This window comes from Cetorhinus maximus, chromosome 15 (genome assembly GCF_964194155.1).
Source record: "Cetorhinus maximus chromosome 15, sCetMax3.hap1.1, whole genome shotgun sequence".
Lineage (NCBI taxonomy): Eukaryota > Metazoa > Chordata > Chondrichthyes > Lamniformes > Cetorhinidae > Cetorhinus > Cetorhinus maximus.
The window spans coordinates 81,116,998-81,133,339 of NC_135893.1; the positions used below are offsets into that span (position 1 = coordinate 81,116,998).

At 45.4% G+C, this 16,342-nt stretch overlaps 1 protein-coding gene across 1 annotated transcript in view; it reads right to left on the reverse strand.

Annotated features, from left to right (window-relative positions):
• Window positions 1–16,342, reverse strand: part of LOC144691123 (ankyrin repeat and fibronectin type-III domain-containing protein 1-like) — a 753,296-nt gene that overhangs the window by 207,457 nt on the left and 529,497 nt on the right. The gene's annotated exons all lie outside the window — the stretch shown is intronic.

The window sequence follows — 16,342 nt, forward strand, 5'->3', positions numbered from 1 at the left end:
TTCTAAACTCCGAGAGGATAAAGGCTCAATTTATTTCATCTTTCCTCATAGGGCAGTCCCTACAACCCAGGAATTAGTTTTGTGAACCTTCATTCCATTCCATCTACGGCAATTATACCTTTCCTTCGGTAAGGACATCAAAACTGCACACATTACTCCAAGTGCGATCTCACCAAGGCTCTATATAACTGCAATAAGACATCTTTACTCCTATACTCAAATCCTTTTGTAATAAAGCCAACATACCACCTGCATTCTTAATTGCATGCTGTACCTGCATATTAGCTTTCAGTAACTCCTAGACCCTTACCCAACAAAAATCTATGGATTTCGGTCTTGAACCTGTCAATTGCCCAGTGTCTATAACCTTTCTAGGAAGATTATTCCAGATTTCCAATACTCTTTCTGTAAAAAAGATCTTCCTGATTTCGCTCCTGAACAACCTTGTGCAAATGAAGACCTTGCACGTGTAAGATGGAGCTAACCAGATGCAAGTCCTTCAAGAATATCAGCATCATTGAGAAGACTGTCATCTCAGTTCTTTAAACTTTCAGTAGAAATGTCATACCCACATACTTCACACCCTCCTAATGCTCAGGGGCACCATACGGGAGTAAGACATTAGGACCTGGTGTAACAAGCGTTATAGGTACAAGGTACAGAAATGTGGTAAGAACAGAATTATGACTGTTTGATATTAAAAAAATCAGTAAATTTGGAAATGCTTTAAATGTGGTGTGATTGTGCTTTTTCCATTGCAGTTTACAGTTCCCTTCTTTTTAACTGATGATCTTGGTTTATTTTATACATTCGTGGAATGCGGGCGTTGCTGGCTAGGCCAGCATTTATTGCCCTAATAACTCTTGAGAAGGTGGTGGTGAGTTGCTTTCTTGAACCGCTGCAGTCCCTGTGGTGCAGGTACACCCACAGTGCTGTTAGGAAGGGAGTTCCAGGATTTTGACCCAGCAACAATGAAGGAATGGCGATATATTTCCAAGTCAGGATGGGTGAATGGCTTAGAGGGGAAATTCCAGGTAGTCGTGTTCCCATGTCCTTCTAGGTGGTAGTGGTTGTGGGTTTGGAACGTGCTGTCTAAGGAACTTTGGTGAGTTCCTGCAGTGCATCTTGTAGATGGTACACACTGATGCCAGGGTGCATCAGTGGTGGAGGGAGTAAACGTTTGTGGATGGGGTGCCAATCAAGTGGGCTGCTTTGTCCTGGATGGTGTCAAGCGCCTTGAGTGTTGTTGGAGCTGCACTCATCCAGGCAAGTGGAGAGTATTCCATCACACTCCTGACTTGTGCCTTGTAGATGGTGGACAGGCTTTGGGGAGTCAGGAGGTGACTTACTCGCCACAGGATTCCTAACCTCTGACCTGCTCTTGTAGCCACAGTATTTATATGGCCAGTCCAGTTCAGTTTCTGGTCAATGGTAACCCCCAGGATGTTGATAGTGGGGATTCAGCAATGGTAATGCCATTTAATGTCATGGGGTGATGGTTAGAATTTTTCTTGTTAGAGAAAGTCATTGTCTGACACTTGTGTGGCACAAATGGTACTTGCCACTTGTCAGCCCAAGCCTGGATATTGTCCAGGTCTTGCTGCATTTGGACATGGACTGCTTCAGTATCTGAAGAGTTGCGAATGGCATTGAACATTGTGCAATCATCAGCAAACATCCCCATTTCTGACCTTATTATGGAGGGAAGATAATTGATGAAGCAGCTGAAGATGGTTGGGCCAAGGACACTACCCTGAGGAGCTCCTGCAGCGATATTCTGGGATTGAGATGAATGACCTCCAGCCACAACGATCTTCCTTTGCGCTAGGTATGATTCCAACCGGCGGAGAACTTTCCCCTTGATTCCCATTGACTCCACTTTTACTAGGGCTCCTGGATGCCACACTTGGTCAAATGCTGCCTTGATGTCAAGAGCAGTCACTCTCACCTCACCTCTGGAGTTCAGCTCTTTTGTCCATGTTTGAACCAAGGCTGTAATGAGGTCAGGAGCTGAGTGGCCCTCGTGGAACCCAAACTGAGTGTCAGTGAGCAGGTTATTGCTAAGCACGTGCTGCTTGATAGCACTGTTGATGACCCCTTTCATCACTTTACTGATAATCGAGGGTAGGCTGATGAGGCGGAAATTGACTGGGTTGGATTTGTCCTGCATTTTGTCTACAGGACATACCTGGGCAATTTTCTGTATTGTCAGGTAGATACCAGTTTTGTAGCTGTACTGGAACAGCTTGGCTAGGGGCGTGGCAAGTTCTGGAGCACAAGTCTTCAGTATTATTGCTGGAATATTGTCAGGGCCCATAGTCTTTGTAGTATCCAGTGCCCTCAGCCATTTTGTAATATCACGTGGAGTGAATCAAATTGGCTGAAGAATGGCATCTGTGATGCTGGGGACCTCTAGAGGAGGCTGAGATAGATCATTCACTTGGCATGTCTAACTGAAGATTGTGGCAAATGCTTCAGCCTTATCTTTTGCACTGATATGCTGGGCTCCCCCATCATTGAGGATGCGGATATTTGTGGAGCCTCCTCCTCCAGTTAGTTGTCCACCACCATTCACAACTGGATGTGGCAGGACTGCTGAGCTTAGATCTGATCTGTTGGTTGTGGAATTATTTAGCTCTGTCTATAGCTTGCTGCTTATGTTGTTTGGCACGCAAGTAATCCTGTGTTGCAGCTTCACCAGGTTGACACCTCATTTTTAGGCATGCCTGGTGCTGCTATTGGCATGCCCTCCCGCACTCTTCATTGAACCAGGGTTGATCCCCTGGCTTGGTGGTAATGGCAGAGTGGGGGATGTGTTGGGCCATGAGGTTACAGATTGAAAGGGTAGTTACTCCAAGAGCTGCTATTATTTAATGGAAGTGTGATTTATTGTAAGCAGCATGATTTGCAAGGGATTATCTAATGAATGGTAGCTTCTCCAGATGACCTGCTAAATATCTAATGGAAGCAGCCACTGATAATTTGTTGCCTTGATCCATATCTGCTGCAGAGGCACGTTGTTCATGGTCCAAAGGTCTTCAGCCTGACGTATGCTTTGTAGGGGCAAAAGAGAAAAGTGTTACAGGAAGTATTGGTGACAATTATAGGAAGTGAATGCCTAATGCAATTTTTTAAAAATGTAACACTTTCTTGAGTACTGCTCTGTGGGAAGATATGTCCTGTGCGTTTTAAAGGGATGTGTTTACTCAAGTATGGTTGCAGCTGATTACATAAAACCCAGCACTGCATAGAGAAATTGTCAGCCAGTTTGCCAGGCATGCATGACACTTCACCGGGGAACTTGGCGCTTAACAGCCACTGGGACTGAGTGGAGTCCCAGGTCCTATTATTTCTACAATTGTGTTTATTTATTGAAGAGATTTGAATGATGCTGTGTGTAGGTATCAGCTCCTGCTGAGTGCTTGCTTTATATCACAGTGGAAACTGCCATTTGAAGGAAATTTAATCAGTTAGGGAAATATTTTAACAATTAGTTCTTTTAAGAACCCACTGATTCACGCTGAACCATTTGAAGAGCATGCAAAAACTCAATATCAGGATAGAGAAAGGGAGATTTTTTTGGGTCAATTTCTGTACTCATTAAGATTAAAATATCAGTGCAAGAGAAGTAGTTTCTCACAATTTTAGTGTTCAAGTGTAACATTATCTACTCCCAAGTCAGAAGTAACACGGGCTGGATGGAGAATAAAATTATGGGCAGAATTTTATGGGAGCAACACAGTGACATGGGCAGAAGCAGGCATATTGTCCTCTCCCACCTTGCTGCATTAATCACATGCTAGCTGGCCAACGGTGGCTGGTAGGAATCGCGGCAACAGAGAGGCCCAGAGCCGGCTTGGAGACAGAGTCAGGTTTATGAATGGAGGCAGCCGCCGGAGGTGGGTTTAAAGGAATGTTGGCAATGAGATTCTGCTCAAGGGGGTGTCTAGAGGAGAAGGTCAGAGCGTAGTGTGGAGGCAGAGGTGAAGGACAGCTGCGGCCAGATGGGCTATTGTGATTCTGTCAGCTCCGTTGCACCTGATTGACTGTGAGGCTCTGGAGGCTGACGACAGAAGCACTGGATTATTACCTGAGCCACATTGGAGTGGAGTAAATAAGTTTGGAGAGTTAAACGCTTGGTCAAATATTGATGTGGGAGACATGGGTTTCAATTCATGGGACACCGGCACCAGTACTGGAGAAAGTGGGAGCTGTACCATTGGGAAGGTCTTCACCTGAACAGTGCTGGGACCAGTGTTCTGGCCAATAACTCAGGTGGTAGAGGGAGCTTTAAACTAAATAGTGAGGGTGAGGATCAGTCGAGAGAATATGTGATAAATTAAAGAGAGAGGACAAAGTATGAGTGCAAGAGAGCAATAAAAGAATTGATAATCTGAGTGTGGCAGGAAGGGGCAGAGCATACAAACTTAAGAGTGCACCAGCAGATAAGACTAGAGGTTGTGAAAATAAAGAAGGACAGAATTAAAGGTACTTTATCTGATTGCATATAGCATTTGCAACAAGGTAGATGAATTGACAGTGCAATGGAAGTAAACAGGTAGCATCTAATTGCCATTACAGAGACATGGCTACAGGGTGACCAAGGCTGGAAACTGAATGTTCAAAGGTATTCAACATTTCGGAAGAATAGCCAAAAAGGAAAAGGAAGTGGGGTAGCATTGTTAATAAAGGACATGATAAGTACATTAGTGACAGAGGATCTTAGAGCAAAAGGTCAAGCTGTAGAATCAGTTTGGGTTGATCTAAGAAACAGCAAGGGGCAGCAAACATTGGTAGGAGTTGTTTATAGGCCACCAAACAGCAGTAGTAACATAGGTCTTCAAATATATCTGGAAATTTGATATGCATGTAACAAGGGTAATACAGTAATCATGGGGGACTTCAATCTACATATAGACTGGGTAAATCTAATTAGCACAAATGCTGTGGAGGATGAATTCCTGGAATGTATACGAGATGGCTTTCTAGAACAGTATGTTGAGGAACAAACTAGAGAGCAGGCTATTTTAGATCTAGTATTTTGGAATGAGAAAGGGCTAATTAATGATCTTGTTGTAAAGGAGCCTCCAGGGGACAGTGACCATAATATGATAGAATTTTACATTAAATTTGAAAGTGATATAGTTCAATCCAAAACTTGGGTATTAAATCTAAACAAAGGAAACTATGAAGGCATGAGGGGCAAATTGGCAGTGGTAGATTGGGAAACTACATTAAAAGCCAAGATGGTTGACAGACAATGGCTAGCATTTAAAGAATTAATACATGGTTTACAACAAATTTACATTCCTTTGAGGCACAAAAACACAGCAGGAAATGTGATCCAACCACGGCTAACAAGAGAAGTTAACAATTGTACCAGATCAAAGTAAGAGGCTCATAAAGTTGCCAAGAAAAAGTAGCAAGCATTTTTGGGAGCATTTTAGAATTCAGCAAAGGAGGACCAAGAAACCGATAAAGAAAGAGAAAATAAAATATGAAAATAAATTAGCAAGAAACAAAAATGGACTGTAAAAGCTTCTAAAGGTATGTAAAAATGAAAAGATTAGCAAAGGCAGATGTGGGCCTAATACTGGCAGAGGCAGGAGAATTTATAATGGGGAATAAATAGCAGAGAAGCTAAATAAATACTTTGTGCCTGTCTTCATGGAGGAAGATACAAAAAAAAAACTCCCAGGAATACTAGAGAACCAAGGGACTAGCGAGAATGAGGAACTAAAAGAAATTAGTATTAGTAAAAAAGTAGTACTAGAGAAATTAATGGGACTGCAAGTTGATAAATCCCTTGGACATGGACATCCCAGAGCACTGAAAGCCCTGTGGAGATAGTGGATGCGTTGGTGGTCACCTTCCAAAATTCTGCAGAACAATACCTGCAGATTGGAAGGTAGCAAATATAACCCCACTATTTAAGAAAGGAGGGAGAGAGAAAATGGGGTACTACAGCCCTGTTAGCCTAACATCAGTAGTGGGAAAATGCTAAAATCTATTATAAAGGATGTGATTACTGGAAACTTAGAAAATAATGGTAAGATTGGGCAGAGTCAACATGGATTTATGAAAGGGAAATCATGTTTGACAAATCTATTGGAGTTTTTTGAGGATGTAACTAGCAGACTAGATAGGGGGAACTAGTGGATGTATTTGGATTCTCAGAACTTTTGATAAGGTCACACGCAGGAGATTAGTAAACAAAATTAGAGCACATGGGATTGTGCATGGACTGAGAATTGGTTAACAGAAAGATAACAGAGAATAGGAATAAATGGGTCATTCTCAGGTCGGCAGGCTGGAACTAGTGGGTACCATAAGGATCAATGCTTGGGCCCCAGCTATTCACAATCTTTATCAATGAGTTGGATGTGGGGACCAAATGTAATATTTCCAAGTTTGCTGATGACACAAAACTGGGTGGGAATGTGAGTTGTGAGGAGGATGCAAAGAGGCTTCAATGGGATTTAGGCAGTCTAAGTGAGTGGGCAAGAACATGGTAGATGGAATTTAATATGGAAAAATGTGAAGTTATCCACTTTTGTAGGGAAAACAGAAATGAAGTGTATTTCTTAAATGGTGAGAGATTGGGAAGTATTGATGTCCAAGGGGACCTGGGTGTATTTGTTCATAAGTCAGTAAAAGCTAACAGGCAGGTGCAGCAAGCAATTAGGAAGGCAAATGGTATGTTGGCCTTTATTGCAAGACAATTTGAGTACAGCAGTAAAGAAGTCTTGCTGCAATTGTATAGAGCCTTCATGAGACCGCACCTGGAATATTGTGTACAGTCTTGGTCTCCTTACCAAAGGCAGGATACACTTACCATACAGGGAGTGCAACAAAAGTTCACCAGTCTGATCCCTGGGATGGTTGCATTGCCCTAGGAGGAGAAATTAAGGAGACTGGGTCTATATTCTCTAGCATTTAGAAGAATCAGAGGCGATCTCATTGAAGTATACAAAATTCTTACAGAGCTCGTCAGGGTAGAATGTAGGAAGATGTTTTCCCTGGGCTGGGGAGTCTAGAACCAGGGGACACATTCTCAGAATAAGAGGTAGGCCATCTAGGACTGAATGAGGAGGAATTTCTGACTCAGGATGGTGAATATTTTGAATTCTCTACCCAAGAAGGCTGTGAAGGCTTAGTCATTGAGTATATTCAAGATAGTGATTGATAGATATCTAGATATTAAAGATAACAAGGGATATGGGGATAGCGCGGGTAAATGTCGTTGAGGTAGAAGATCAGCCGTGATCTAGTTGAATGACGGAGCAGGCACTAGGGGTCGAATGGCCTACTCCTGCCCCTATTTACTGCATTCCTATGGAAGGAAGGTCATTGATGAAGCACCTGAAGATGGTCCAATTCACCTCATGAATGCCCAGTTTTGAGCTGCTAGATCTGTTCTGAATCTATCCAATTTAACACAGAACTGTGTGAAGAAAGAACTTTGTCTCCATAAGGACTATGCAGTCATCACTCCGACCAATACCGTCATGGATAAAAGCATCTGTGGCAGGTAGACTGGTGAGGATGAGGTCAAATGGGTTTTTCCTTAGTTCTCTCACATGTCGTAGGCCCAGTTTGGCAGCTATGTTCTTCACAACTTGGCCAGCTCAGGCAGTAGCGGTGCTACCGAATCAATGTTCCATTCTTTGCTGGGGAAAGTCCCACCAGAATAGCTCCCAGGACAGAATGATTACAAGTGATGCTTCCCTCTCAGAGAGTGATCCAAGTGTCTTTGTAAAGAAGCAGATCAGAATGATGGGCTAGCAAGATGGCTGTTTGCAAAAGCAAAATACTGAGCATGCTGGAAATCTGAAATAAAAACAGGAAGTACTGGAAATACTCAGGAGGTCAGGCAGCGTCTGCGGAGAGAGAAACATTAACTCTGTTTCTCTCTCTATAGATGATGGCTGTCAGATGTTCAATGACAAAGAATAAGGAAATTGTCCACGCCTACATTTACCTTCAACCAACGTCACCAAAATAGATTAACTCATCATTTATCTAATTTCTTTTTGTGGTATCTTGCTGTATACAAATTAACTGCAATGTTTCCCTACTTAGCAAAAGTGATTACATTTGTAAAGTAATTCATTGGCCATTGAGGCCTTTGGGATGTCCTGAGGATGCAAGTTTGTTTCTCTTTCTGTGAAACTGGAACATAGTAGACAGCCTGCGAAAGCCAGAGAGAAATTCCCCAGAATTTTTCATGGCAACAGGTTCTTTCCCTGATTTATTTTGTAGCTCAAGGAGTTGGAATTACTGATGGTTCATGATAGTGGGGAAGAGGATAGCCATGTCGAGGGCGAGCAAGAAGAGGCTGTCATGCAGAAGTAGGATCAGTCCCAGATGTGATGCTACAACAATGACAACATGAATTCACTGTGGTGATGTGCTGGAGAGCACCACTGCTTGTCCAACTATATAGGGCAAGAGCAGTAAGGGAGAAAAAGCTGAGAAAATTGGCTAAAATAAAGTACAGTAAAATAAAAATCTTGTGCCATGTGATAGCCAGGTGACTGGTAGTTGGACTGTAATATCTCACTGCACAATATTGCATGGTCTAAGTGCAGTTTAGTGAGCCCATTGAAACTGAACAGATGTCTACAAATCTCATCTTTACTATTTGCCAGCACAAATACCTTTCTGTATTTTTATCTAATTACCAGCAGATTTTGGAAAATGACATGTTTCCCTGGCCTGGATAATTGCATTTGTTTCCAGTTCACAAAGGGTGGTGGTAAAACAACAACTAACATTACAGTAATAAAGGTTCTAGGGTTCTAGCCATTGCATTAATTCAGTATTATTTAAACCTAACTAAAATCAACATGTTAAATAGCCTTTAATAAACGTACATCGGAATATTGTGGTTTTTAATAATGGGCGGAATTTTCCATGCCCGCTGGTGTCGGGCGTGTTTGGCAGCATGAGCCAATACTATGGCAAGAAGGCCAAAAATTGATTTCACAACGTCGTGAAACCAGTTTGCAATAGTCTGCTATGCGCTTCCCGCCATCAGACATTGGGAGCCTCATTGTAATGCATCTGCATATCATTATAAGCCCATCCCGCCGGAATCATCCTCCCACGCTGGATCATCCGAGCACGTTGGTGTGTTTTCATGACAGTATGTATAAGGTGTGCACTTGGTGGGCTGCACTTGGAGGGGAACACGGAGGTGAGAGCACAGTAACGTTGTGCAATGCTTGCGAGGGTCGCCTGTTGGACTTAAAAGTTGAGGTGTGTGGAGAGGGGGAAGGGCTGCCTTGCGGTTGAGTCAAGTTGACGGGGGGGCAAGGGCTGCCCTGCAGTTGAGGCGAGTTGGGGATGGAGCAAGGGCTAACCTGTGGCTGAGGCAAGTTGGTGGGGGGGGGGTGGGCAAAGGCTATCCTGTGGTTGATAGTGGTGCACAAGCACGTGCGGGATGTGGGGGGTGGGAAGGGGCCATGCATTAGGGAAACTTTGTATAAAGTGACCATTCCTCTGCAGCTGAGACAGTTCAAACACAGTCACATTGACATGTATGGAGTCAGGCCTCTGGCTTATCTGCCCACTCAAGCAACGCAGAGGCATGAAAGTGCCACCAAGTTCTCCAGAGCTTTTCACCCCTTGGGCACAGACTGCAAACTAATGAGCATTTTAGTGGACTGCAGAACAGTTGGACACTGCGCACGTTATACAATCTCCTTGCAAAAGCTGGCCGTGTGGCAGTCACTGATGGAGGTGCTCATAGCCCCTTGCAATGTCATCATTCAGGTTTGGACCAGTCTCCCCCATGGCTCAAGCTAATTGTGCAGCCTTACAATGTGGGTTAGGAGGTTGCCTGCACCTGAGCTGAGAGCACAGCATGCAGTCCAGTGGGCAAAACTGCAGCCAATCGGTCAGGTAGAATGGGGCGAAGGAGGGTGAGGGGTTTTGGGCAGCCATGCAGTGCACTAAGCTCTGGCTATCCAAGTGGTGCCCAGCTCTCTCTGGGATACGTTAAGGGGCCTTCAGGCTTAACCAAGAGATGTTCTTAGAACTCCCAAGATAACCCACTTGTCTCTCTCTTTCATCCTGCAGGAGGAGCACAAGAGGAGCATGGAGCCTGGTGAACTAACTGTGTGCCTCATGGCATACAGAGAATGGAGACAACAGAGAAGAGAGTGACGGAGGTGCCTGGCTGTGCAGCTGGAGGAGCAGCACCCTCAGGAAGAAGGGGCAGCTGGGGCTCCTGTATAGACCGCTGAAGAGCCACAGTGAGCTGTTGCTGGTCGGTGCCTAGTTAGGGCCAGGGTCTATAAACACCGCCTTTCTTTCCTGCAGATGACTGAAAACCAGTATTGCCGAAGATTGCGCATGTCTAGAGAACTGGTCGGTCACATCTGCCAGCTGCTGCAGGATTTGGCGCCACAGGGACATGAAGGGCATCCACTGCCCGTGGCCGTGAAAGTGACCATGGCACTCAGTTTTTACACCAGTGGCTCCTTTCAGGGCTCCACAGGTGAGCTCTGTGGGATATCGCAAGCCTCCACCCACAAACGCATCCTTGAGGTCATGGATGCCATCTTCATGAGGACATACAACTTTGTGCATTTCACCCCGGACCAGGAAAACCAGGATGCAAGAGCAATTGGATTTGCCCAGATCTCAGGTGTAGGGTGCCATTGACTGCACTCACGTGGCGCTCAGATCTCCGTCACAACAAGCGGTCAGCTATGTCAACTGCAAGGGTTTGCATTCACTGAATGTGCACCACAAATGCATCCTGCAGGTCTGTGCTTGGTTTCCATGGAGTGTCCACGATTCCTACATTCTCAGTCGGTCACAGATCCTTGATGTCTTCCAGGGTCCATAGAGGCTGCAGGAGTGGCTCCTTGGGGACAAGGGCTACCCACAGGGAATGTAGTTGATGACACCCGTGTGGCGGCCTCAGACTAAAGCAGAGTGAAGGTACACATTTCTGGGCAGCCCCATCTTAAAGGTACTGAGAGCACACAGTGAGAATGACAGAACTCTGTGACGCCTGCCCACGCCATTCTGGCAGCAATGACAAGCACCATCGAGATGCAGGCATTAGTAATGTGGCCGGTGAGTGTGAGTCCAAACCATCACTTTGATCTGAAGACTGCACAAAGTACAGGGAAGAGGCCCTGAACTGAGACGCCTGCCTTTATCTTGTGCGGGAAGCAAGGTTTCACAGCTGAGTGACACGAACATGACTCATCAGAACAAGGAGCCATGGGCAGGGAGACATTCTTAGGAGTTTATTTACAATAGTGACATTGTACAAGTGATTAACACCCATGCCCAGCCTATGCAACTACATCTTCTTAACCTTCCTAACCCTGCTGCTACGTCTTGGTGCTCCCCGGACCTTGGCAGGTGTCTTCTGGAGGGCCGAGACGTAGAGGGCCTCGGCCTACTTCCGAGATCCTGCTGTGTGGCAGTGACTTCTTCCTCAGCCTGTGGAGCTGGAGCTGCTGGGGTTACAGGAAGAGGGGATTTGGATGGGCCAGACACTCCTGAAGTCACCTAGGCGGATGGCCCCCGGGGTGTGCACCTGCTGATTGTCCCCCCTATGGGTGCCCGAGGGCCCCTGGCTGACTTCTTGAGGAGAAGGCATAGCTGTAGTGAGATTGAGCTTCCCCAGACCCCTCTTGTGTACACATTTTTGGATGCCAACTATGGCATCAGTGATGGAGTTCCGTCTGTGCAGCAGTGCCGGAGTGATGTTTTGGACCAAGGTCTCCATGGTGGCCGCCATCCTACCAGTGTTGACCTTAGTGCATTGGCATGCCGGCATTATCACCTCAGCCTGAAGGCTGACGGACTCCTCCATTGTGCCTTGCAATCTGAGGAGTGCAGCAGACACCCCTTCCTGATGTTCCCGAGCCTGCCTTTGCAGATACAGCAACTGAGGTATGGCTGAGTCTAGAGGCTCATCATCAGACTCAGCAGATTTCTGGCCTCCAGCAGTCCTCCGAGTGCCGGACACCTGTGAAGTCCCTGCTACCACCTGCTGTGGATCAGACAGTGCGATGTGCACACCAAATTGTGTTCCCGAGGCTACTCTGAAGCTAGGTTCCACCAGGGTGTGTGCCTCTGCCCTGGTGAAGGGTGTAGGTGAGCGCTGTGACGGGTCCTCAATGAAAATACCTTCAGATTCCTCTTCAGTGGTGTCTTCGGCGCTTGATTGGAGACCCTTGGTTGTGGTCTCCATTGGCTGTTTCCCAAGTGTACCTGCAAAAGCAAGGAGGGATAATTAGTGCATGGCAGGGGACTGCGGAACAGGACACATCATTCACAGCATGGTTGTCTGATGGATGTTGCACAGCTGGTTGAGCACCGCCAACCTCACCGTCAGCACAGGAACGTTCCAGATCCTCACCTGCCAGCCGGATGGCACTATTTTCACAGTCAGTGTGGACCTTAATTTCAAGCATTCCTCCATCAGTCTGCGACCTCCCCTTCTTGATGTGTGCCAGCTTGTCCTGCATGAATAGCGATTTTGAGAGCGTAAGCAAGACGCCTGCCAGGTCAGATGATAAGTGTGCCTGGCATGTGTGTGTGGTAAGTGGTCCCACGGATGGGATGAGGACAACGCAAGTGTATATGAGAGAGTCAATACTGATGTCCCTTGAACTGCCAGTGAGTGAGATCCCTGTGGATGTGTGATGGGTTTGTGAGTGTGTGAACTGAGAGTGATGAGAAGAGTGACTTACCCTGGCGGAACGGAGAAGATCACTCATCCTTTTTCGGCACTGGGTGGCTGTCCTCTTTTGCAGGGCACTGGCACTGACCACCGCTCCACCGCCTCCCATGCTAGATTAGTGATGTGGCTGCCCATCCTGTGGCCAGAGCAGGGGTAGAGGACATCACGGCGGGCCTCCACTGCATCCAAAAGGCACTTGAGGGACGCATCATTAAACTGGGGCGCTGCAGTCTTCTTGCCTTTCAGGGTCTTGTCTTCTTTGCAGCAGTCGTGGGCTGGAAGCACTGAGATTTGTGCACGCGGCTGCACTTTAAATAAGGCGCCTGGCGTGATGAAGTGGTGAGGTGATGCGTGGTAGGCGAATGAGAGCCCACCCGCCATCAAAACAGTGTGGATCCCAGGAATGCGTAACTAATGAGGCAGGATTGGGACGACGCAGCATGAAAAGCCGCCATTGTGGCCGGCAGGCAAAACGTCCTTTCTTCCTCCTGCTACCACACTTAGTGCAAATCTGAGACGATTCCGCCCAATGCCTCTGGTAACATTAATTTGAGTTAAATAAGTAAAATGTATAAGTTTAAAGGGGCATTCTCGTCAGGATTCTTTTATTCAAATGAAGAATAGTAAAAGAGATAAGCATCATTTCTGTCAGCGTGTCATATGCGAATAAATAAATTATATATTTTATCAGTGATTTACATCATTGCATTCTGTGCCTGCAACACATTCTGAGAAATAATTACGTTATTAGAAGATACAAGTATTCCTTTAGAATGGCTACTGTTTAAAAGCATGTGTGTTTTTAAATACAGGTTACTCGGGGAAGATGTGAACATCAAAAGAGAGAAGCTGGAATGGTTTTATTTATGGGATTGAGCTCCTTTAAGAAACTCAGTTTCGGCAGTTCATTAGCTGAGAGGGGTTTAGGCAAAGTACCCAGCATCATCAAGGATCTGGTAAGGAAGACAAAATATGACTTCCCTCTCTCTCAGTCCCACCACCTTCGTGCAAAGCAGCCCACCACAAGCAGCTCCTGTTCATGCCACAGAATGCTCCGCCCTCAGTTCATAAGGAGTTAGACAAATTCCTGAACATTCCAGAAAATCCAGCACCAGTCTTGAAAGCACCAGACAATTAACTGCGTCGCCATCTGCATGCAATTTACTTAAGTGTGTGACTAACAAACATTAAGAACTTGTGCAGAAAAAATAAATCAAACTGTCTGGTACAATGGAGCTTCCATCAGCTCAGCACAATTGTTTAACCAACCCCAAAAAGGCAGAAAATTAAAAAGCGTGCTCGCTCCTGGGGACTGGATGGTGCAGTGGGGCAAAGATAAGTTTTTGGATAAAATTAATTAATAAAATAAAATAAACTTTGGATAAACTCAAACCAGACATGAAAGTCTCCTCTGTCTGCTGACAGTAAGGATTTAGGATTAAGTTTGGATAATCTAGGCCCAATATCCAGGCCCAGAGTACAAAACTATCCCATAATCAGTAACTACATGCCAAAATCATTCAGACATATCATGGCAGGAATGGTGGGGGAAGTGCAAAAATGTCACACTGGTACAGTAAGAAATGCTCTCCTGAGGCTGGGACTGAGGAACGTTGTTGTGACAATGCAAACAGTGCTTTAGTCTGTAGCACTGATCAAACATTCATCTGACAGTTGACTCAGATTTCACAATTTCAGGAGAACAATTCCGCATTGAAAGAATGTTAACATAGAGGAGTAAACAGTTGGTGCCTTCAGGATTTCCAGCAAATTTTGTAATTATGCTGTATAATAAAATGAAAATCATGTTCTTTATAATAGATTATGATTTCATTGCACATTAAACACTCAGCTTAGCAAAGATAGCAAAAAACACTTAATGGTTCATGACAATTAATATATTGACTCTGTTGACTATCACTCAGTGGTATTGAATTGGAAGATTAGTTGGGCATTGGAAGTATAGCTTGATCTAATATTGTTATGACTGGTTTTATGTTTTTGGTTATCAGGTTTGCTTTGTCTGGCGAACGCTAGCTGCACCCTTGATATTAACGCATTAGTTGGTATTTGAAACAATATAGGCAGAGAGACCGATTAACTGAACGACCACTTGTAGTTCATTGGAACTAAGAACAAAGCACTAACACCATTTGTGCTTCTTCAATACCTCTAGCTCTAGATTTACAGTTACCCAAGAAGCCCGTGTTGTGTAGCGATTGGTCAATACTGTCACATGATCAACTAACCTCGTTCTCATAAGGTACATAGCATTCCACTTTACCGCAGCTCCCCCCTTTACTTGAAAGTACAATTGACAAGCTTCACAATATTCCAGTTATTTACATGAATAATTATTCAGAAGTCAAGTCTCTCAGGAGGCTTCCTCAGACGTGTCGAGCATCATAGTTCAACGGCCTCAGCTGGTTTTTCTGAGATCCCCTTCTCAGGGTTCAACTGTCCCCAGGCTCTTCGGTGGAAATGGGCAAGTTTGTGTCTTCGACCCTCTCGGGTCCAACAGGCCCCACTGGTACTTCCAAATTGTGTGACATTTCTTCCATGTGCGGTGCAGACTCAAATGCAAATCATGGCAGCAATCCTTTTTGTGGGTCTGTCTCTCTTCTCCGGGGATGATCCATGCATCATCTAATTACTCAGCCATTTACAGACACATTATGGGAGAGAGGTCCTGTCACAGCACTCACTTCGCCTATTAGCCAATAGGGCCCATCTCCCCAAACTTCTTCGTGAGAACTTTGTCTCCCACCGTGAAATTTCTTTCATGATTATGGCCATCATGTCTAGCCTTCTGGGCCTCTTTGCTTCTCTCCGCCCTCCCATCTAAATTCAGCCCAATAAGAATTAGACAGGTGCAGAGACGTCTCTTCATTAGCAATTCAGCGGGGGTAATACCGAGGGTTGTGTGTGGCGTCATCCAGTATGCGAACAGGAACCATGACAATCTGGTGCTGATGGAATCTCCGTCCAGCTTTTTCATCCTGGACTTAAAAGTTTGGATCGTCCGCTCAGCCAAACCGTTAGAAGCGGGATGATTAGGCGAGGTTTTGATATGAGTTATTCCATTGAAGGTTTTAAATCTGTGGAACTCCCCACCAGTAAATGCAGTCCCATTGTCTGACATGAGCACCTCTGGTAACCCGTGCACTGCAAAATTCTGTCGCAAGCGGCAGACATGGGTGACCGGACTTTGTAGACATCCATCCACTTGGAGTGGGCATCTATTAGCAAAAAGAACATCATGATCAAGAAAGGCCCCATGTAGTTGACGTGGAGGTGCACCCATGGCCGCCCCGGCCATTCCCAGGGGTGCAATAGAACTAAGGGGATAGCTTTTGTACCTGCTGGCAATGAAGACAACTTTTCACTAGGGTTTTAATGTCTGTGTCCATCCCTGGCCGCCACAAGTAGCTGCATGTGAGCATCTTCATCCTATTAATGCCAGGGTGAGCACTATGTAATTCGGCCAGTAATGGCCTTTGCCCTTTCGGGAGCACAATAACCCTTGCTCCCCAGAGCAATATGCCAGGCAGGTGAGCACATGGCTGTGATTGAAATTGGGCTTCATATCATCAGACTTTGGCTTGCCTGACCATCTGTTCAAGACTG